The 23,633-nt window shown below is 34.8% G+C and overlaps 1 protein-coding gene and 1 long non-coding RNA gene across 9 annotated transcripts in view; one reads left to right on the forward strand and one right to left on the reverse strand.

Moving 5' to 3' along the window:
* Window positions 1–22,423, reverse strand: part of LOC116163443 (glutamate-gated chloride channel) — a 167,006-nt gene extending 144,583 nt beyond the window's left edge. For 7 of the 8 annotated variants that reach the window (XM_031477360.1, XM_031477359.1, XM_031477358.1 and 4 more), the window contains exon 1: window positions 22,091–22,423. The gene's annotated coding sequence lies outside the window, so the exon portion shown is untranslated. The remainder of the gene's footprint in view (window positions 1–22,090) is intronic. The other variant, XM_031477356.1, reaches the window with a different exon arrangement.
* Window positions 8,570–16,394, forward strand: LOC116163444. Its single transcript, XR_004143744.1, has 5 exons — window positions 8,570–9,567; window positions 11,159–11,328; window positions 11,383–11,550; window positions 14,234–14,375; window positions 16,275–16,394. It is a non-coding gene; the product is annotated as an uncharacterized LOC116163444 (long non-coding RNA).
* Window positions 22,424–23,633: the final 1,210 nt, after the last annotated feature.

The following is a 23,633-nucleotide window of genomic DNA, read 5'->3' on the forward strand; positions in this document are numbered from 1 at the left end:
TCATAAGAGGTACATTAATCAAATTGAAATGGATCTGCGGAAGAATTCCAATAAATTCTGGAGCTACATCAAGTCGTTGAGGAAGAATAGTCAACTACCTGGAGTTTTTGAGTACAAAGACACCTCGTTAACGGACGCCAGAAGCATTGCGGACGCCTTTGCATCCTTCTTCGAGTCAGTCTACACTATGGAGAGGAACGATGACCCGGAAGATGACGTGGAATCGAACCTGGTGCTATCCAAATTGCACTTGACTCAGTTACATGAATCCGAGATACTGGAAGCAATTAAAAAATTGAAACCGAGGTCGGCTATGGGCGAAGATGGAATCCCACCCTACATCGTAAAAGGATCTGCATCTTTATTGGTAACCCCCTTACTACATCTATTTAATTTAGCTTTGCAAACATGTACATTCCCTGAAGCTTGGAAATGCACCAGAATAACACCAATTCACAAAAGTGGAAGCCGAAATTAGTTGAGAATTATCGCCCAATTGCAATTATACCAGCAATAGCGAAAATTTTCGAAAGAGTGATCTATACTAGACTTTATTCCCATCTCAGCAGTATAATTGCAGATTAACAGCACGGTTTCACGCGGAACAGGTCAACGATTACCAATTTAATGCAGTTTACGCATTTCTCAGCAGCAGCCTTGGATGAAAGAGCCCAGGTAGACTGTGTTTATACAGATTTTGCGAAGGCATTTGACACAGTATCCCATCAAGTCTTGCTCCGTAAACTTGTTTTAAATTGCGTAAGTAATCCGACCGTCAAATTCTTGAAATCATATTTATCTCTCCGTAAAACAAGAGTGAAATTCAATGGTGTGAATTCAGCCGAATTTTATCCCTCATCAGGCGTTCCCCAGGGAACACTTCTTGGTCCTTTTCTGTTTCTCTTATACATAAATGATTTACCGCGAGTGATAAAAAACTCGAAAGCACTACTATTTGCGGACGACCTAAAACTTTTTAATAAAGTCCAATCCGCAAGTGACTGTTTAAATATTCAAGAGGACATTAACTCAGTAATTAAGTGGTGTATCAAAAATAAACTAAAACTAAATATCAATAAGTGTAAAGTCCTTACTTTTACTAGATCGAAAAATCCCTTACTTTTTGACTATAAGATGAATGGAAAGGTCTTCCTACGAGTCACCTCCGTTAAGGACCTGGGCGTGTTTTTCAATACCAACCTTAACTTCAACTTACACATTGAATACCTAACAAATGAGTGTTACAAACTTCTTGGTTTCGTTATCAGAAATACACTCAATTTCACGAATATACAGACAATGCTAACCTTATATAATGCGTTTATTAGATCCAAGCTTGAGTATGCTGCATGTATCTGGTCTCCTCAAACTCTCAAATACTCAGACATGATCGAAAAAGTGCAGAAAAAGTTCATCCGAGTAATGTTTTTTTAGGTCAACCCAAAATTATCCACATTTGATCTCTTACGGTACCCAGCTTAATTACTTAAATAGTACTTTCGGCTTAGATATAACGAGGTTAGAAACCCGACGGTACATTGCCTCCACAATTTTTGTCTTCAAAATTTTACACAATTTGTTATACTCTTCCGAATTACTTCAAGAAATTAAGCTTAAGGTACCATTTGTAAGGCAAAATAATACTATTTTTGCAGTTAACAACACAACTTCCCCACTTATTAAGATCTTGATCACTTTAAATAAGTTGTCCTCAGTTAATGATATGGACTTTTTTCACGATCCCCTAAATTCAATAATAAATAAAATTAGATCTTAAGTCCTAATATTTGTTCAGAGCCCCAGTGCCATATGTAATTGGAATTTTTATTCTGTATGGTTTCTGGTTAAATAAATAAATAAATAAATAAACTATGCCAAAAATATAGTAATTTCGTTATGAAAATAGCAAATAGCAACCTAGAGGACTGGTCTATCAATTTATATTGTAGTTTTTCAAGAGGGAGAATCTAAAAAATCGATTAGAATTTGACGAATGCAAGGGCCACTTATTGCAAGCTGAATGCAAATTCAATACTGGCGTTCTTCCAAATTTTTTGTATGTTAACGATATGGATTTGGGTGCATGGCATTTCTCAGTCAAGCCCGTTCGGAACACTGAATCGATTGCGAAATATTTGTTGGGTATTACTTTTACAAACGTGGGGGTTGAAAATGTAATTGCTCCGGATCATCATTTCTGATAAACAGAACTTTCCGCCCTTTTCGCAACGGTAACAAGTTGAAGTGTGAGCGTTTTTGTTGTACAACAGAAAATAAACTTATGAAGTGATTTTTCCGCGAAAGAAAATTCGCATTCTTTGCTTGGATCCCTTTCGATGTTGTACTTATTGAGCATAAAGCAATCTATTGTGTACAACTACCTATGTAGTGTACGCAAGTGTACGGAAAACAGTTCCACAGTATGTGTAGAGTGATTAGCTTAAAGATTACAAATGGAAAAGTGGACGGTTGCCAGAATTCTCATATTGATCCTAATATTGTCTAGCACTGGCGTCGGTTGGGTTTGCTAAACTGCTAAAAAATGTAAGCCACGCACCTCATAAAAATTTATCGCCTTTATATGTGTAAGAAAAGGTTTGAAAGTCTTCATTTATTGTGGATGTCACACCATTTAGCAGCTTTGTCGTCTGTAGCGCTTTACGTTTTAGCCCCCTTGTATTGAAGGCTTTATAAACATTCCAATCATCGGAAGGCGGAAGGATTCAGCTACACCGTATTTGTACTTATATGGCTTTCTTCTTTCTATAATAAATTGACAACAAGCTATCGCCATAATTGTATTTAAACGGATTAATATGCTGTGGATACGGCTAAAGTTAGTACTAATTAAATGGCGAAAAAGCTGGTCATTGAGCTCTTACTAAATTCAAATGTGCATTTTTCTTTCTAAGTAAATACGTGTTCCGCATCCGAGTACACACTGCTAATTAAAACAGAGTGGTCCCTACAACAATATTATTTTGAGATTCGAGGGTCACTTGCTAATGAATAATTTCTGCATATGAAATTTTATGCGAGTTGAACAATCATTCATCAAATTCAGATCTTGTAGTGCCTTTAGGGATTTGAGTAACCATCGAGTGTTTTGTCAATACGAACATGTAAAGTTAATTAAATCCTTATAATTTCATTAAGCACAACATTATAAATATTTGCCAACTAAGCTCTGCAATTTAATTAAACGGATAAGTTAGTTTTTTCCACACGTTAATTGCACGTGCACCACTATCTTAATTAAAAGCTGCTCGCTATTTGAATAATGTTACATTTTTCCTATTTCTACAACTAGTTTTGTAAGTGATAGTTTTGTTCATGAATTTGCAGGTTGATTAACGAGAGCAAAGCAAAAACATAAATTTGCCTTCTGTCGAAAAATTAACCTGTTCAAAATCCAACGCCAAAATGTTTTTGATCTGTAAAATCGCCAAGAATTTTCAAGATTAGGCCACTACATGAAAAGTTATAGGGAAGAAACCGGCACAAATGTCCTCTCTCGGTCGATTTTCGGTGTAATAGCAAAACACTCGCCTATAAATACGATCTGTAAAATTCAGAACGACCAAAACGTGCTTCAATGACCAAATCAAAAGTTACAGGCAAAGAGAAGTTTTTTTTTAAATAACTCTTTCAACTTCTTGTCGTCACGTCACCTGAAGTTTCGAGATTGAACGGCTATCTATTGCTGGTAAAAGAGTTTCCTTTGCTTTTTCCTCGGAAACCATCTTTTTTTGGTCCACGTGTGATGTAGTCGTTCATTCCTGAAAAATCTCCGTCAAATATGTCCCCTTCTTTGGTGAAATGTTAAACTAAACCGCATGATATTGATATTACATTCCGTTCCCCTGTTGTAGGTAAACAGTGCGCCACCCTGTATCCGTATAATGATAATGTAGGTGTGTACGCACGTGATTAGGGGACTTTGTGTTTATCAATATTGCCGTTATAAGATTATGCATGTACATCATTTGAGAATGAATCGCCAGTAAGTGCGGTTGTATATGTGCACCGTTCGCATGAAACGTGTTTTTTTATAATCCCCGAGGGTGAGTTCTGATTACGTTTATGAAAAATTGCTTTGATTTGAAAGAGTATTGGAATGGGGACACATTTTGATACCTTAATTCAATGTTTTTCAATCTTTTTGAACGCGCGACCCTTTTGCAAGTTGAAAAATTCTGGCGACCCCGTGGCGCCTTAAATAAATTATGTCAATTACTTCAATTAAAGAGTACGTATTTAATTTTGATTAGTTTGGGACCAATACTTAATTTTAACTGTGTAAAAAAATCGTGAGAATTCTGCAACAAAGGAAAGAGACCTTCTGATTTAAATGATGTGCTTAATTAAGTGATCAAATTTCGAGCTTTACATCGCACACTACTTTCTACTTCCATGGTTCAAATTCGAAAAATCGTATGGCGCAATTGTCACGTACACCAACACGATGCAGTTCTCTTACCATGCAAGCATTTTAACAGCTAAGGACGAAACCACAGAATTCCTTGCAAAACTGAGTTTATGGTCACTTTGAAAAAAACTGCAATGGACCAATCGTTGGTAATGCATGAGTCAGAGCTCGCGCACAATTTGCAAGATAAACTTGCTAGTTATTTTCCAAAACTGTTTAGATCTGAAGGTAACAAATTGACGTCTATGACTATTTTCATAGTGGGCAAAGGAACCTATACAATTATTAGTTCCATTCGCCACTTCCTACCTATGCGAACTAACATTCTCTTCAATGTTGAACATAAAAACTAAGGAGAGAAATAGGCTCCACTGAGAGAGTGATTTGATCGATTACGTATCAAAAATAGAATCACGTTTTCACAAATTATTGAAAAATAAAGAAGCATAGCCTTCTCACTAAATTGTAGTATAGTATTTACTAACAATTGCATTTTTATTTTACTAGCGACCCCCTGAGTAGGGCTTGGCGACCCCAGGTTGAAAAACACTGCCTTAATTTAAGTACTTTTAAGAAATTAAAAACTAAGTGAATTTAAATTTGTGCTTACACGTAGGTAACTAAATCCATTTAAGAGATGCGTCAGCTATATAGACATCCTAAAAAAGTTTAGGGATACATGGGATCGTACTCGGGGTCGTATGATACGTCACTTTAAGTCAATTCTCTAACTTTGATTTCCGTTGCACTGCCACAATAAAAATTAGAGTCATCTTAAATTATAGGAATTTAGCTACTCACGATATTTAAACGGTGTTCCGGTGATGGGGTGGCTATTCAAATTTTTAACTTCCTAGTTTGAGTTAGGTGGCATTGCAATCATGTCAAAATTTCATCAAATGTCGACGTTGTAGACCATTTTATGGTAATTTAAAGAATAAATTTTTTTCCGTTTGTATGTAATGTAATGGCTCGACGAATTTTGTTCGAATTTTGGATATGGATATACGGATATATTAAGGCGCACGGAAACGAAAAATAACGACCGCATTTTTGAAACAAAATTTTTGTGCTCCAATTTTTTTTTACAAATTACAATGTAAAGTTTTTATTACATTATTCGAAAGGCCTTCTTTTTCTGTGTACAACATACAAAAATTGTGCCATGTTCTATTACAAAAAACTTCGGCAAAACGGCTATTTTGATTTCGTTAAAATGTTGACAGTATACATTAGGCATAAAGGATGTAAGATTAAAAATTGGGTTAGGAAGCTGTTCTGTCAATTTGGCACTTGCTTTTACAGTTGTTTTTGGTATTTCTGAGACAATTTTGTGTAGTGGAATTTGTAAGTTAAAAAATCCGGGGGACAGAGAGTCAAATTGGCCTCCGTGTTTCAATTCAGGAAAAACTGATTTTCCAGATCAGCACAAATTAAAATTGGATCAGAACAATTTAGCACAACACTAGCACTGGAGCTAAAAAAATATCTTGTCCGAAATAGAACGTGAAAGTGTTTACCCACTCATAGGTTTTGGTCTGTAGAATACAAATCGCACAGAATTTTCAATATCAGGCGAACACAGACTGCATCAAAATTTATGGGGAAAAAACCGACCAAAATATGTAAGATAAAGTTATCTCTCGGTCGATTTTCGGTGAAATATCAAAAACTATACGCTTGTCTATAAATTCGGTCTGTAAAATTCAGAACGACCAAAATGTTTTCTTTGAAAATCGGTTTTTTATAGCTATAATTGTGGGTAAAAGTTTGCTCCTTGGAAATCGTCTTTTTTGAACGTGTGATGTGCGTTAAAGTGGATACTTTTTGGTGCGCCACCCTGTATCTTAATAAGGATAATGTAACCAGGTGCTTAGGGGACCTTGCATGTGTTTCTCTACGTCGCAGTTATTAGACTTTGTATGTACTTTTGCAATTCATTCGCGAATGAATCGAAAGTAAGCGCGGGTGTGTGTGTTCCGTTCGTATGATATACTATGTTTATATTCTACAGGGTGAGTTTTTGTTTTAATTTACTTTTCACTCCCTGGGCCTGATCAGGACAAATTCAGACGAGTTAAATTATTAAGTTCATTTTATATATATTATATAATTTATTAGCAAGTCCAATAATCCTTTATTGGTGGTACTTAGTACAGATACTAAATTTAAAGCGTAGACCACCCCCTTAATTTTTAGTTCTTCAAAAAGCTTATCAATATATTCCTTATTGTTGGAGCAATTAAAAAGTAGATGGGTTCTGCGTCACCGCAATCATAATGGGGCGCAGTGATATTCATTTAGAAGTAGACATAATAGGGATTAAACTTTTAAATGACAAAAACTCTTTTGAAGGACGCCTAATTTTATATCAAAATATGAAGATTTTGCTGTCATATTAATTAATTGGAATCTTACTGGTTGGGCTTGCCTATTTTTATTTTCGTTTGTGTGCAATGTATTCAACTGAAGAAATAGTTGATATTGTCAATTGGTATAGTGCCGGTAATAGTTTAAGAAGCTATTTTCTGTGTTGATCACTTTAAAATTAGTGGTTATTTAAATGCGATCCACATAAGACACTGTAAACAACCCTCAATTTTAACGGAGAATATGAAACTGAATGTTTTAACTTTTGTAGAAGAGAATCCCATAAGAAACATAAGGGAAATAATTTGAAATCTGTGAGCATGTAGTATTTTCTGGACATACTTAAATTTAAGAGTGCGCCATTGTGTTTGAGTTACAAAAAATGAGATAGTGCTTACAAATTAATCCGTACGACTTACTAACTACTACTTGAAGGTGCAAACGATTTCAACCCTTTCTCTATGTTCTGGGACATTCGTGAAGTTAACCCCCAGACCGTATTTTGGACAGTAAGTTCGAATAAAGTAACTTACAAATTTTGAGATGATGATTACAAATTGTTACAAACCACTTACTAAATATTGGTTAAAACAAAAATATTGTTCTTCAAAGCACAATGTTTTTTTGAAATTTAAGAGATACCGTTTGATTACAAGTTTTGGCAACTTGATTACGAATGCTTTACTAATTAATTACGGTACCAAAATTTTGATATTGGAAGATAATGGGGCTGCCGAGAATTTAGCCGAAAAATTGGATTAGGAGGTAGGGTTTTCTAGATAAAACTATTCATTCATAAAAACTTATTGCAATTCCAGAAATGCATTGGTAAGTGTCCATTTAATGTCAATATTTCTTCATATTTTCTTTGAATACATCAAGTCAAAAGTTTTACAAAACCTAAACTTTGAAGTAATTCTTTCAGACGTGGAAGGTCACTTGATCAAACCCAATAACACAGGTAAATGTATCTATTCAATTAGGTTGAGCTAGACCGCTGCAACCCATTTTAAATTAATATTGGTGTTTCCTGCAGTTTTAGTTTGAATTTTGACTTACAATAAAAAAGCCCCGCGGCAAGTTGTCTTCAAATTACGCCACGGTCTGATGGTTGTGTTAGGGTGAGTTAACGCATATTGAATGGGTTATAATATGTTATATGCCATTTTGCAGTGAGTATACCTCAAATAGTGAGGGTTTTAATTTAATTTGCATTTCGCGTAATTCAAGTGTACCTTTCTTTAGGTTCGGCTGTAATTTGCGTACTACAATTTTTCCATCTACAATCAAATTGTTGCTTCATCTACAATTAGGCCGCTTATTTAAGAGGTGTGCACAATGTACACATTATGGCATCAACGAAGGAAGGTTACCTTTCATTTCTTTTAGATGCTTTTTAAATTTTACGATTAATTGTAATTACTAGTTTACCGGATACCTATTTTTGGTTCGACATACGAATTTGGGTGTGAAAGGGGCCAACGGGTCATGATCGAAATTTGATATCAAGCATCGAACAAAGAGACAACCACCGTAACCCTTTAACGTATTAGATAATAACTATTTTGCCCCTTCCGGGCTTATATGCTATGACATTCAAATAATTTTTTAACATTAGTACCTACCTAGGACCTTTGACATCTCGGTTAAGTTATGATCCGCCACTTCTTTCTGAGGTGGTTGACAACTTAAAAACCGTACCTGGTATACGATCATATTACGAGTAGAGTGAGGTCATTTACGCACTATTCAACTAATTCCATCTACAAAAGTCTACAAGTTTTCTCGAAAAATACCTAGTTTTGCCGTTGTTTGACTGTGAAACTCTGTAAGTTACCGTTTGATGAACAAGAACTAACCTTTAACCAGCCAGAACTCTACAGTTTTTTTTCAATAAAATACCCACTTTTCGAGTTTTTCGCGAATAACCAATTACCTAAATCTTTTTTATGAAAACGTCATACCTTCGGTCGCCAATAACTGGAAAAATATGAACTTGACCAAAAAAAATGTATAGAACACTTTTTTCTTGCTTTTTGCTCAGAATTAATTGCTCTATCTATTCCCGTGGTCAAACTACAATAAAAAAATTTCACCCCCGGGTTAGGGTGGCTACCACCCAGAGCATAAAAGCACCCTTTGACACGATAGAGATGTTGATCCTTAGACTATATTCCGTACCTACTATCAAAATTTCAAGTAAATCAATTCATTTTGAACAAATTTCCGGGGCAAAACCTTCCTTTCCTGAACTATAGTGAGAAATTAAATTTACATTCTTCATTTTTTCTCGTAAATATTCATTTACTGAGACCTTTTCCATCGACAATAAATTGGTACGCAAATTTTATCCGTAACTCTTTAGCGTCTTAGTTAACTATTTTGCCCGTTCAGGGTTGTATGCGATTACATTTAAGTAACTTGTAAAAGGTAGTATACCTACGCAGTATCTTTGCCCTCTAGGTTCAGTTGTGATCGAGTTTGAAACGCGAATGTTGTTGGAGACCACCACTTGTCTCTGAAGGGGTTGGCAAAGTACCTGGTACAGAAGCAGATTTGGAGTATAGCGAGGCCCTTCAGGCATTAATCAATTAATTATATACCGAGTCCTGCGACTTTAGAGGTTATTTATTTTTGTAAACAGGAATGGAAAAGTACAAGACACCCAAGCTCTCTAGACCATTGCCACATCAGCGTGTCAAGCATTTGGCAACCATCCCAGTTATCGAACTATCGACATGGACGGCGTCAACTTCAACAGTGATAAGGTACAATCTTTCTTTTATTATCTGCGATTTATACTAACAATTGTGTTTTACATTAACAGCGGGCCTATTTGGGTATACTAAGGACCATTATTTACAAGATTTGAATTTGTTCGTTAGATAGACAGAACTAAGATATTGTTTTAATAAATTAGGTTCATTTATATTTGATTAATAAGTAGTATCATACTTGATTCACATTCCCTAGTGGATACTTTTTGGTGCGCCACCCTGTGGGTATATACAGATAATGTAGGCACGTGGTCATGTAACTTTTTTGTTTATCAACATTGAAGATTGTGCATGTTACGTACTTCATTTGCGAATAAATCGCCATTAGGTGCGGTTGTATATTATGGTTCATTTATATTTCTGATTTCACGAGGGCGCATCGGGAAGTTATTAGGTACTCTTATCCTGCCAATAGAAAAGAAAGTCAAAAGGTACCCTTTCAAAAAGAATTAAATTGATTTTTTAGTGCGACCAGATCGTGCCTCCGAGTACTTTTGAAAAATTAAACAGTATACGTCATGTAATAAATTGATGGTTAGATGTAACTAAATCGAATGCGTCATCTGTATGAGCATGCTTTGGTGGATTTAGTTGAAACTTGAAGAGTAAGGTACATATTTTTGTGTGCAATATATATTATTAGGTACAGGGATATTGGGCACTTTCTGAAAGGAGGATTAACATGGTTGTCTCTTCCTAAGGAAATGGTCATGCCTTGCCTAACAAAAGCATTCCAAAACAGAAAACAGTAATAATTAAATATTTTACATAATGTTGAATTACGAAAAGTGCTAATCATTTAATACTTTCCTGTCGCTCCTTTCTTATTCTCGCATAAATCCCCTTAAAAAAAATGTGTCCGTAATTATAATTAACGTTTGATATAATTAAACTTCTCTTCGATATTTCTTTCGTTGCCGTATTCCGTTTTAATTATTTCTATTGTTAACTTTTTCCTTATCTTCTGTTTCTGAAAAATCAGTTTCACCACTTTCATTTCCAATTTTGTTTTTTCATTTCAATAAATCTCCTTCCTTCAGTTCTAAATTATTTTAATGTTAATTTTGAATTTCTCAATCTTTTCCATTCTCATTCCTTTATCCAGTTTCTTGTACATTTGCCGAAATACCTATGTTCATTATAATTCTGTAATACAGCATAACTCGCCTTGTAATCACCCTGACTTCGGTAAGCATCACCACAAGATAAACTAAATGTCTTCCATAATAATTCAAAATTACGGGAAACTTCCATTAAAACCTGGCTAACGAGAATTCCTTAACTCTTTCCCTTCCGTCCTTATATAAATTCTTCTTTAACGCACTCAAACAAATTCGCTTCACACACATAAAAAAAGTCAACTTTCATTGGATTTAATGTCATTTTTAAGCCTTGAAAAGGCGTGAGTTGTGGCGGCTATCCTCAAAAAAAAAACACAAGGGGTGATGTGCTATGTCAAAAAAGGGGATCCATAGTCTTGTACTCAGGTGCCATTTTTTTCTTCACATTTCTTTACTCTAGTACACATACCCTCCTTACCTCGATACATTTGTATTTAAAACGAGATTTGTCGTTTTAGCAGTATTGACCTCGTTGCTAGAAGAAAAACATATCCATCCAAAAACGAGGAAACTACCCCAAACTGCTGCTAAGACCAAATGTTCTTCGAATATGACACAAAGCAACTATGGGGTTACGCATTCGATGCCAAGGTAGCTGATCAACGCTTAGATTATCAGAAAAATGCAGAAGGTAGGAGAACTGAACATATAGGCTAGCAGTTTATTTATGTTTGATTTTTTTAAGTCAACTGGGTTTCCGCCAAGACTGGTCTACCACCCCACATATGCGCGAAGCCGAATTCGAGCCAGGGACCCCTAGTACCACTATCGATTTTCCACTCAAATGTGCCAGCGTGCGAGCCACCATCATTCCGAAGAAACTTCTGCAATATGGATAAACAAATATTTTATGGTGAGTTGTCAAAAATAATTCAGTTTGCGTACAAGACGACTTTATGTGATTGATAAGCCCTGAAATTTTATAAATTCCATCTTATTGCCTATAAAACTGTTTCCTTGATAACACTGATTGCATATTTTGACGGGGTAGGTCGGCAAAAATTTTCCGGGACCCTAGGAAGGTCCGTTGATTAGCAAAGGGTTGAAATACTGGACTGGCGAATTTTGAAGTGTGAATTTTTTCCGAGAAAGTAGGCATTCTCGAGACTTTGGGATATTATTGAGGGATGGTTAAACATTTTCTCAACTTTTGGACCATTTGGGCTCTGTGCGAAAAGAGGAGGAGAGTCCAAAACTGCAAAATGTTTTACCTTTCTCCTGGTTTTTCCTCCACAACTTTTTTCCCTTGCGTCCTACGGCGAAAGCATTTCTATAATTTTGTGTGGAGCATTAAATTTGCAACCATTTTTCATATATTAACATGTTTGCATGTCAATTTGTTACCGAAATATGGAGCTTCGAAAAAGGGTTATTGTTCAAATTTTGCAAAAAAAATTATATAAGAGTGAAATGCCCATGGGAGATAAAAGATGGCGAAGATGTTTAGAGCCAAGCTTCTCTACTTTTTTGAAAATTGTATTTTTCATAGTTTTGAAAAAAATACCGCCATAACTCGGTGACAAATTGACATACAAACATGTTAAGTCAAAATCTATGTCTCAGAAATACGTTCCCAATACGGTTTTAATGGCATGGATATCATGTTACTTATTTTCCAACGAGCACTACACAAAAGTCTGATTGAAATTTGTCACAAAAAAACGTATATTATTTAATTTTGTCTTACAAACAGCGGTATCCATTGTAGTCATCCTAGAAGGACATTATGACCAACAAAAAACAGAGCTAGGTTCCCAATGTCCAAACAGAATTTACGAAGCTTGCCTTTTATGATGTGAGATACAATCAAAGAAAATATTACAATCATTTGAAAAATTGGAAATTTGACTCAATACAATACGGCAATCTACTTGAGTAGGTACAGTTAACGTTTGAATTGACGAAAATGCAAAAAAATACAGGGTGGTACATTTAAAAAATACCATTTTTGGTCAAGTTTCAGAAACGGTGGTAAAATTTTTTTTAGTACGCCACTGAATTCTACAGAAAAACACTCGTGCAGTATTTTCCATGGGTAGTAAGATATGATAAGTTTTCGTTCACCCTCTATCTCAGAAACAAACGTAGCTAGATTGATACTGTTTGTGGTACTAAAAGTTTCATAATAAAGTGGCACAGGGCCGTGGAAACTGCATGTCTCTGTCTTTAAGAACAGCTGAGGTAGACTGCAGTCTCAACCTACATAGGACACACTGTACATATGTTACATAGAGGAAGATTCAAACATGAACTTCCGTTACAAACGATTTTGCATCAAAATGGCGGGTTCCTCACTTACAATCAACAAGCAGCTCGTGTCAAATTTGAAGCGAAATCAACGAAAGTGTTTCGTTCCCGAAGCTTTTCCAGGAAATTGATCGTTAGTTTTTTTTGCAAAATCTGGACATATGTCGCCTAGTACTTCACCACGACACTGACTGCTCTTACACACCTTATCGTACCAGATAATTTTTGTTCAGAATGCCATATTACTGCGACCTGAGCCCTAATGACGTTTTCAAGGATCTAGAAGCATTTACCCAGAAGACAATTTCCTTCGCCAAAAGAAGCAATAGAACCTTAACATAGAGTTCAAGTACTCCAGCTTCAGTCTGGAATTACCGTTTTGTACAGTCGTTCGAAAGGACACAGTGTAGGTTTTTTTTTTAATTATAATTAAATCTCGCATCATAAAAGAAAAACCTGACGCTTTCCACCAAAGAACGAAATATGATAATATTATTGACAATACAATGAATCTAGGAAGCTTAACAAATTCCCTTCGGTTTCTTATACATTTAAACACAATAAAATGTTTTGATACTCAAAAATAACACAGCCGTTTCACTCCAAACTTTTCTTAATTTTTTCTTTAACAAACCCATTCGAAATAACAGACTCCCAATTTTCTTTCCGAATTTAATGTTGCATCTACATTATTCTTTTTCTACATCATCACATTCAATCAATGTTTTAAAATCTAATTTTTAAACCCTTTTCACTTTTAACTTATTTAACTATTATAACTTTTCTTTATATAATTTCAATTTTCCTCTTCGTCTCCTTTAATTAAACACTCCTTTGCATCATTTTCTTTCTAGTAGTGGTCTTAATTGTCTTTGCCTTTTTTCTTGTAATTTACCTTATCAATTATTTTTCTGTTTTCTTAATCCCCCTCTTACTCTCACCTTCATCCTTTATGTCCTCTTGAGCTTTAAGTTGTTTTTTAAGGTTTATTAGGCTTCTTTCTAATACCTTGTTATTTAAACATTATTACACATCCGCTTTCGCCCGTTGTGATAGTAAGTTAATGTTAACTGTCCTTATTCAATGTTAATACTGAATAATGCATATTTAATAAAAATAACTTAAAGTTTTCGAATTTCTTTTACGCCAATGAAATGCTTAGATTTGGCTCGCAGATTAGTAAATTTGATAGGTTTGCCAACTTACCTTTCAATTCTTTTCTTCTTTTATACGTCCCCTACCCGAAGATACCCACCTATGATCTTTTTTAATGCGGTTTCACTTTTTAGGCAGTCTCGGGCGATACCTACAACGACACTATTCCAAAACTGATGCGAAAACCGACAAACACAGAGAAACGAGCAACGTATTCGGAGAATGCCTTTTTAGATAGCTGATCAACTCTGCCAACAAAGCGCAACATGGATTTAGGTAAGACAATGAAACAATACATACACGTTTACCTGAATAATTTTATTATTGCTATATGGGGTCACTATTCACACATTGAAACACTGTTATCAACATCCTAATAGTCAACACAATTACGAGATAAAGTATGTTTGTTATAATCCCTTGACGTTTCGATAATTGTAATTCAAATAATAAATTATTATTATTAACACTATCCACAGAACTGTATTTCCTCTATGATCCCAAGGTATTTATGGAATCCCACTATAACAACCTTCGCAGAAAGGTAACTCTAGCAAGAAACAACTGAGTAGCAACAGTAAAAACCAAAAGTCAAAGATAGGATTTTTTGAAATTATACAATAAAAATTTATGATATAAATTTATTTCAAAAGTATTCAAAAAAATTAAAAACATATTCAAAGAATTAAGAACAAGAACAAAATATTTTTTAAGATAATCTTAAAGTGATTCAAAAAACCTTAAAAGTGAATAAAAATTTAGAAGTGATTCAAAAAAGCTTAAAAGTTATTCAAAAAACGTTTAAAGTGATTCAAAAAAGATTAACAGTGATTCAAAAAACTTTAAAGTGATTCAAAAAAGCTTAACAGTGATTCAAAAAACCATAAAGTGATTCAAAAAATCTTAAAAGTGATTAAAAAAAACTTAAAAGTTATTCAAAAAACGATTAAGTGATTCAAAAAAGATTAACAGTGATTCAAAAAACTTTAAAGTGATTCAAAAGAGCTTAACAGTGATTCAAAAAACCTTAAAGTGATTCAAAAAACCTTAAAAGTGATTCAAAAAACTGAAAAGTGATTCAAAAAAGCTTAAAAATCATTCAAAAAAGCTTAAAAATGATTCAAAAAACTAAAAAGTGAATCAAAAAAGCCTAACAGTGATTCAAAAAACTTTAAAGGGATTCAAAAAACTTAAAAGTGATTCAAAAAAGTGAAAAGTGATTCAAAAAAGCTTAAAGGTGATTCAAAAAACTTTAAAGTGATTCAAAAAAGCTTAACAGTGATTCAAAAAACCTTAAAGTGATTCAAAAAACCTTAAAAGTGATTCAAAAAACTGAAAAGTGATTCAAAAAAGCTTAAAAATCATTCAAAAAAGCTTAAAAATGATTCAAAAAACTAAAAAGTGAATCAAAAAAGCCTAACAGTGATTCAAAAAACTTTAAAGGGATTCAAAAAACTTAAAAGTGATTCAAAAAGGTGAAAAGTGATTCAAAAAAGCTTAAAGGTGATTCAAAAAAGTTTTTTAATCACTTAAGCTTTTTTGAATCACTTTTAAGCTTTTTTGAATCACTTTTCACTTTTTTGAATCACTTTTCAGTTTTTTGAATCACTTTTAAGATTTTTTGAATCACTTACGTTTTTTGAATCCCCTTTAAACTTTTTTAAACACTTCCAAGTTTTTTGAATAATTTTTAAGCTTTTTTGAATCACTTTTAAGCTTTTTGAATCACTTTTAAGCTTTTTTGAATCACTTTTCAGTTTTTTGAATTACTTTTAAGTTTTTTTGAATCTCTTTTAAGCTTTTTTGAATCACTTTTAAGACTTTTTGAAGCACATTTGATTTTTTTAAACACTTCTAAACTTTCTTGAATCACATTCATAATTGTTTGATTTTTTCAATAATTTATGGAATTGTTTTGTAATTTTTATCTTTCTCAGGTTTTTGATTTTTTGAATGTTTTAAATTTTTTTTGATACTTGTTTCATTTTTTTGAGGGATTTTCACAAGTATTTTTAAGGGCCTTTTTCACCTTCTTGTTACCCTGATACCCGCCAATCAAGGGATCAGCATACTGAGTGCGGGTCAAAGTGCAGTTAGCGCTTTGATACGCACGAAGGAAATTTAGTTGTAAGTACTCATAATTGACTGGGCTCACAGCTGTCTTGTGTTTTCCAGATTGCTACAAATGGAGTTGTTTCCTTACTGCACCCTTCACTCCACAGAAGAGGATGAGCCTAAAACAAAAAATATAATGTTACATACTGCATTATAAATTGTAATTCAAGATGAATGTGATTGTAATAATAAATTTACTCACCGTCAGAACTGTATTCATTTGCGCATAACGGGATCTCGTTGTGGACGACGATATCCAAAACTCGCATTCCCACCCTGTAAAGAAAGTGGTTGAAAAAGTGGGAAAAACCGGAGCAATTAAAAGTGAAGCCCAATCGTTGCTAGTGTTGGTGTTTGCAAACTATGAAACATAAATTCAGCTAGAGCAGTTTTCAATCACCAATTTTCCAGAGACATCAAGAGATTTTACGCATTTACTTTTGAGCTCGACGGGGATACGCAATTTCTGCTGATAAAATTAAGTTCCTCACCTGCCCTTGTTATGCAGTCGATTCAGGAATACTGCTGATCCAAGGTAACGCGTGGAAGAAACCTCATAGCTCGAAGGTGGTATCACTCCAGTTGCACAAATCTTGGCCAATCATACTGGTGCTCCATTTGGAATTATGGAAATCCAATATGAATATGTGGTAACCTTTTCCAATGCCTCAGACAGCATCGCGATCAATCGATGTCCTCCATCTCCAGAAAATCGCTGATCAAATCGAATCGAATATTTGTTGTTGGCGAACTCCATTCCAAAATTAAGGTTCAAGTTTCCGAACGTAATTTGATTGAATAATGGGGTCATCCCGCCTTCATTTTTTATTTCTGATCCACAAAGTACATTAAAAATAAAAAGACCCGTGTGTCCTCAATTTTTATTTGCGAGTAAAATAAACCCAAAATAAATTATTGAAAAGATGTGTTTTTAGTCCGAATTTGAAACGCTTCAGACTAAATACGTCAGAAACCTACAACCAATCACGTAGAAGTGAGCTGGCAACCTTACGCGAGGGTCTGACGTTTGTCACATTTGAAGTTTTGAGAGGGATGTTTAACTGTATCTAGCACGAAAGTGACAAGTGCCTGTGACAGATGACGCAAGTTATAAATGCCATTCTCCCGCAATATTGCGTTATGTCATCTGAATGGTTCTAGGAGTTGATTGGTCGGGCTTATTACGTCACAGAGCCCGCCACAATCATATAGTTTTGAATAAACCTTTAAAACCGCACATGTTCATTATTTTTTTGTTAATCAGCCTCTATTTTTAAATAAACTTTTACTACTTATCCAAAAAAATGTTTTATGGTTTCAGGTACACGCTTATTAAATTAGAACTGCGGAATTCAACTATACTGTAAACCCCCATTGCAAAAAAAGTCTTCCACATAGTAACCTTTACGTGGACACAAACTGAACAGCACATACACGCAGTTCATTCCTGCATTTACATTAGGAATAAAAATAACAATACTTCTGCAATGTACAGGGTGTTACATATAAAGGCCAGTTATAGCCTTTGCATTTCACCGAAAACCGACTGCCACAATAATGTTCGGGATTTCCTATTAATTTAGCAAGTGTATAACCTTCCTTTTTTTCCAAAAATCGACTACACCAAAATTTCTCGGGAAAACACTTTTTCTTATTAATTTTGCTGCGTAGAATCCAAAACAATTCGTACTTTTTCGATCAGACTTCTCAATCAAAAGTTATGGACTAGAAACCAACTTCGAAAGAAAATTCAAAGGGCTGTAACTTTTGAACTAGTAGCCCAATCTTGGAACTGTTTGAAATTATGGCCACATTCTATAAGAAAAATTTTTTTCCGGGTCGATCTGACACAATTTTTTTTTCTGGCCAAAGAAGGCAGTGTACAACCTTCCTTTTTTACCAAAAATCGACTACACCAAAATTAAAAAAGTTAAGACAGAGAAGAGTACTCTGTCTTAACTTCTTCGCATCCTAAGATATTATGAATGACAATAAACAAAAATGTATACTCTTCACTTCAAAACTAAGGTTTAAGTGTCGTAACAGTGTTGTTTGCAAAAAGTAGCTCTGGGTAAAATACTCCACCATACTTCACCCATTATAGTATGTTATTAAAATAACTATTTTCAAAAACTCACCCTTGTCCCCATGAGTACACGTCGAACGTAATCACTCGATGGTCTATCGCTTAATCGCCAGAAAAGCGTCGGCAATCGAAGGAACCTGATCCCTTTTAACTTTGGAACTGGAACTGGGAGGTGATGCCTCTAGAACAGAATTGCGATCACACCACGGCTCCATCTCCATAAAATCATTGATGATCGAAGTGCATCGACTCCATAAAAATTCCAAACGAAGCATTTGAGTCAACTGTGTTCCAAAGTGGTGTTGGCCAACTCCATTCTCAACTAAACCCTCGTATGAAAAAATGGTAGCCTTTTCTGGCGATTCAAAGATTTGGGATCATTCGATGGCAACCCCTCCATCTCCATAACATCGGTGACTCTAAGAAAATCAATCAGAAGCATTGGAGGTGAAAGTACTTGACGCACCCGTGTATTCTCTTCCAAAGTGGTGTCGGCCAATTCCGTTTTGATTTACGAATCACTTCGTGGCGTGGAAACTTTTTCTAACGGCGAGAAAGCGGCACATTTCGAACAGCATCGCGATCACTCTAGGGCCTACCGCTCGTTATCATAAAATCGTTGGTAACCGAAGTGAATGCCATCAGAAGTAATTGCCCTACTGGACGCACTGTGTATTTCGTTCCAAAGTTAAGTTTTGTTTTCAAAATTAAAGTTTGCGTACGCGCGTATTTATTTGCAAGAGAAAGATGCTACCCCATCGTTCATAAAAGTTTACAAAACTTACCCCTTCCACGTGGAATAAACAAGTTTCATAGGCACGGGGTACATACAACCGCACGTACCTACTGACGATTCATTCGCAAATGATTTACGTTTAGGAATAAATTAGATAATAACTCCGACATAGAGAAACAAAAATAGATGCAAGTCACCTGGCCACATGCCGTATACAGGGCCTTCATACTTAAGTCGGCATACCATTGCTAACTTGATTTGGTAATTATAAGAGATATAGCGTTGGTTAATTTAGTGCACTATTGTGTATTTTTACGATGATTACAATGGTCAAAGCAGAAAACGATCTACAGTCGTATTCTCAAAATATCGACAAAAACGCACGTTTTTTCTAACGAAACACCCTGTATATACCATATCCTCACTAGTTGTGAAGCTATTGACAATTTTTAAATTTCTTGAACGGTACTTTTGATTCGTTAGTTGTTATAAAATAGATAAGATCTTCATGAAGGTGTCAAGTAGGTAATTGTATAATTTTCAGCTTTGCACATTGTATTTTTAAGAGAAAATGCCATTTACATATTTACATATGACATTATGGAATGTCACATCGTGTTCCACTAGAAAAAAGTGAGTTTTTGTAGATATTTTGAGAATCGGTTAATTAATTTCGTAAACAGATGTCGCAGGTACGCGATTTAGATAAAGTTTGTGCGTATTTTAACAAAAGAATAAGGAAGTGGAAAACGGAAATAAAAAGAGGGGAAAGAGTTGTTAAATAGAAGAGGAGATGTTTTCTTCTTTGGCCGTTTGTGGGAAGTCGGGATTTTACCCGCCGGTTATTAGGATTTTCGAATGTGCATACGTGAATTGTTACACGTTTTTCTTGTTTTTAAGGGCCGAGTGGCATTTTTATTTGCAGCATCGTTATTTGGATATTATTGAATAAATTTGTGTTTTTTTATAAAAGAACAGTTTTGTATTAAAAGGAGCCCAAGTTACGGCCCAGTTTCACTTGCGTAGAAAAACCTCCATTTCGTCTCTTTTGCTTCTATTTCTTCTCCGCTCAGCGTGGAGTAGCACATCTAGATACCCCATACTTTACAGACCCAGCAAAACCCTTGTCAAATGAATTAGGTACGGTTCAAATTCAAAACAATGCTTGTATATGTATAAACACAGCCATTTCTCTGGCGACAATTAGGTAGGACCTTTCTTTTAGAGAATAACTAGTCTTTTTATATATCAAAATGACGAAAATTTAAGCCATTTTATTGAATTAATTTTTATTTACTTCTGAAATGCAAATTGTTCAGGAGGCAAATTGTACGAAACAGTAGTTATCCAGTACACAAATTTGACGATTCCTTGTTTCTAACATAGAAACTGTAAGGAATATTGTAAAGATGAATTTAACCTTTTTAATGGCAATTTGAAGTACCTTTATAATAAAAAAGGGCTGGAATTATCACTTGAGTTCTGGACAGCTCCACAACAGTTCAAATACTTTCCATAAGAAATTTTAGTACACTTTCCAATTCCAAATGCCATAAGAAAGGTCTTATTTTTCCATGCAAATTTTTGGTTGAGACATGATTTAGGTGAAAGAATTAAAAAAAAACCACCCATTAAGCGGGGGAGTCTGCTCGTATGAATCGAATATTCGTTCAATGGTCCAAATGATGAGCAATTTATGTGCTACTTTAATTTTATAGATTATTGCGCAGGCCGGTACTGAAATGCCGTAAGGCCAAGGATGGAAAATAACTAGTAAATTAATCTTGCACTTTACGTAAACGGTATACCTAATTAATATACGCAAACGTCAACCAAGTGCTTTCTAAATACTGGTACGCATGTGTTTGATGTTAAGTACTGGGAAATGTAATGGAAAACTTTACGAGAAACCGATGTGCCGTAGGACCGAACTAAACTTAGGGCATTATTTTTACATTTAAGAAAAAAAGCTTCGTTATTAAAATGAAGCTATTATATAGGATAGCTGTTATAATCTTGCTAAACTCTTTAGAAGAACAATAGCAATAGGCGAATTTCCATTGCCATATAACCAATGTCACAGTTGAGTGGCACGTAATGCAAAAATTAGCTGCCATCCAACGTTGAACACTTCAGAATAATAATGTAGCTTTCACAAAAAGAACTATTTTGGTACGTTATTTCTGCTCATATAAAATTCCTTTACATTACCGTTATTTCCTTCTAAAAATGGAAATTAGGTATAAAAATATGGATATTCCTTCAAGGAAATACTGTACCGACATTCTAAAAATAAACGTAAATAGGTATATGAGCTTACAATCAATACTAATATTAAACTAAGCGCAAACATTACTTTTCCTATCACGTTTTGGTTCATTTTATCAACCCCAATTTGGATTTATACCAATGTCGCCATAACTCTAGAGCACAAATGATTAAAAACCTTAATCACATTGCAGAGCCTCGCTTTAATTTGCCAAGAAATCGATTCTGTGTCCCATCCATGTTGTGAGGTATAATAAATTACCATGGGGCCACTACCTAAAAAGGGCGATAACATGGTCCGGACAAATTCGCGAATTTTCCAAACCTGGCTCAGAATAAACGGTAGGGGTTGTGATCGGGGTTAAGCTTAATCAACTTTAAGTTTTATTTTTTTGTGTTACTTTAAATTAAAATATATCAAAGTTTGCGTGACAAAACCCTGCATAATAAATTGATTATTCGCTTTTGTTGTTAACTAACCTTAGAGCTTTTGATCAATAACATTTTCATACTCATTCAAATATTCTCCGGACAACTATATTCGGGTTCTCTCTATTTTGAATAGAGGCGAGTTTGTAAGACGCGAATTCACTCTAAAATTGAGGCTAATAGCGCGCGTTATTAATTCATAAAAATGTAATTAACACGAGACATCAATTTTCAGGACATTCTTCCCTAATGTAAGAAGTTATTGAATACTTTAACTAGAGCAGAGTCCGTATAGAGATAATGCGCTTAAAAAGTTTTTCATCTCGTTATACAAAGCCATAAACTTGAAGCGCCTACCTTAATATTTTACGTCATCTACAGATGTCCGTTGTATTTCCCATTAACGTATTCCTCAAATTCGCGAACACTTATTAAATCCACCCTAAAGTACTTGCGAGTACGAAACGCAACGGAAAAAAGGCAACTGGATACTAGGATGAAAGTTCACAAACACACCACAAGTTGTCCTGCAGCGCTGGCGCCGTAACGTTCCTTATTAACCCTTTATGTTCTTTGTTCCTGAAATAGTCAACAGTACAACACACAATAATTATTACAATCTTCTCATTAGGGAAGCTTCGCAATTGTGAACGCTGGGCTATTGGCAATGGCACTGACGCGTATGATTTTCTAATGACATTATAACGCAAACGATTTACGGAGACGTGTTTTGCAATAAAACGTACATGGACATTATATTGATTAATTAATATCTACTTTAATATAATTGGCATCTCATAACTCATCGTAGTTAATCCAGCCGTGAGTCCCAAGCAATATTGTTAAAACCTGACAAAATCAAGGACATTTACTAAGCTTATCCGTTTAAATAGCTTTATGTAATTTCCCCGTAATAATAACGCTTTAAATGGTAGGTATCAATTGTTTACTGGTACGAAAATGACAGTCTAAGGGATGTTTGCTATTTCCTGTTTCGATCTCGAAAATTTGGTCAGGCCAATCTTTCACCTAAACCTTGATTTCAACATTAAAATTAGTGCGGAAGGAACTGATACAATAAAACTCAATAAATTGAAGAAGCACTGCACAAGAACATGTCAATAAAGTGCATGCATTTCTCGAAGAAAACTATCTTACGAGGTGGCGTATAATGTTTGGATATATCTGCTAAAATCGAGCAACAGTTTGTAACTTGTATCTCAGCTTGATTAATTTCAGGGAAGAATCCCAATCTATTTGCTGTAGTAGAGTCTTCTGATTGATTTATACGAATCGATTGAAATCCATGCTCGAGAAGGACACAGCGTAACGAGTAGCTGCAATTTCTCAAACAAGTGCGTACAAATACAAATAAAACATAAGAAAGGCAACGATTACCTTCATTTAAGAGGAGATGTCATCCAGAGAAGTGAGCTCAGTTCTCGGATTTCCAAAAAATCTGCAGACAAAAGAAAACTCCCAAGCCTCAGAGCTCGGAATGCAAGGAACTGAACAATGCTTGAATGCCTCGCCTTACTCGTAGTAAGCTTCTATAAATCCGGTTACTTAGCCAACCCTTCGGAAGGAACAATACAATAACATAAGTGAGAAATCTCGATCATAACGTTATTAAGCATATGCGTTAAGCAGATTAATTGCAAATGGCGTACTTACGATGAAGAAGAATAACGCAACTATATTCTCCTACTGTAGTGAAAGGGTGAAATTCCATTCATAAATTGATGCGGAATCCCCAATTAACCGAATTTAATCGTCAAATATTAATACATATGAGTGGCGACAATTAAAATCCAATGCGTTTGGTTTCATTAAAATGTGCACTCTTGTCACAGTTGACGAACGAAAGAGGAAAATGTTCAAAATCGAATGCTCTGGTTAT

Source organism: Photinus pyralis, unplaced genomic scaffold (genome assembly GCF_008802855.1).
Source record: "Photinus pyralis isolate 1611_PpyrPB1 unplaced genomic scaffold, Ppyr1.3 Ppyr1.4_LG2, whole genome shotgun sequence".
In the NCBI taxonomy this organism is placed as follows: domain Eukaryota; kingdom Metazoa; phylum Arthropoda; class Insecta; order Coleoptera; family Lampyridae; genus Photinus; species Photinus pyralis.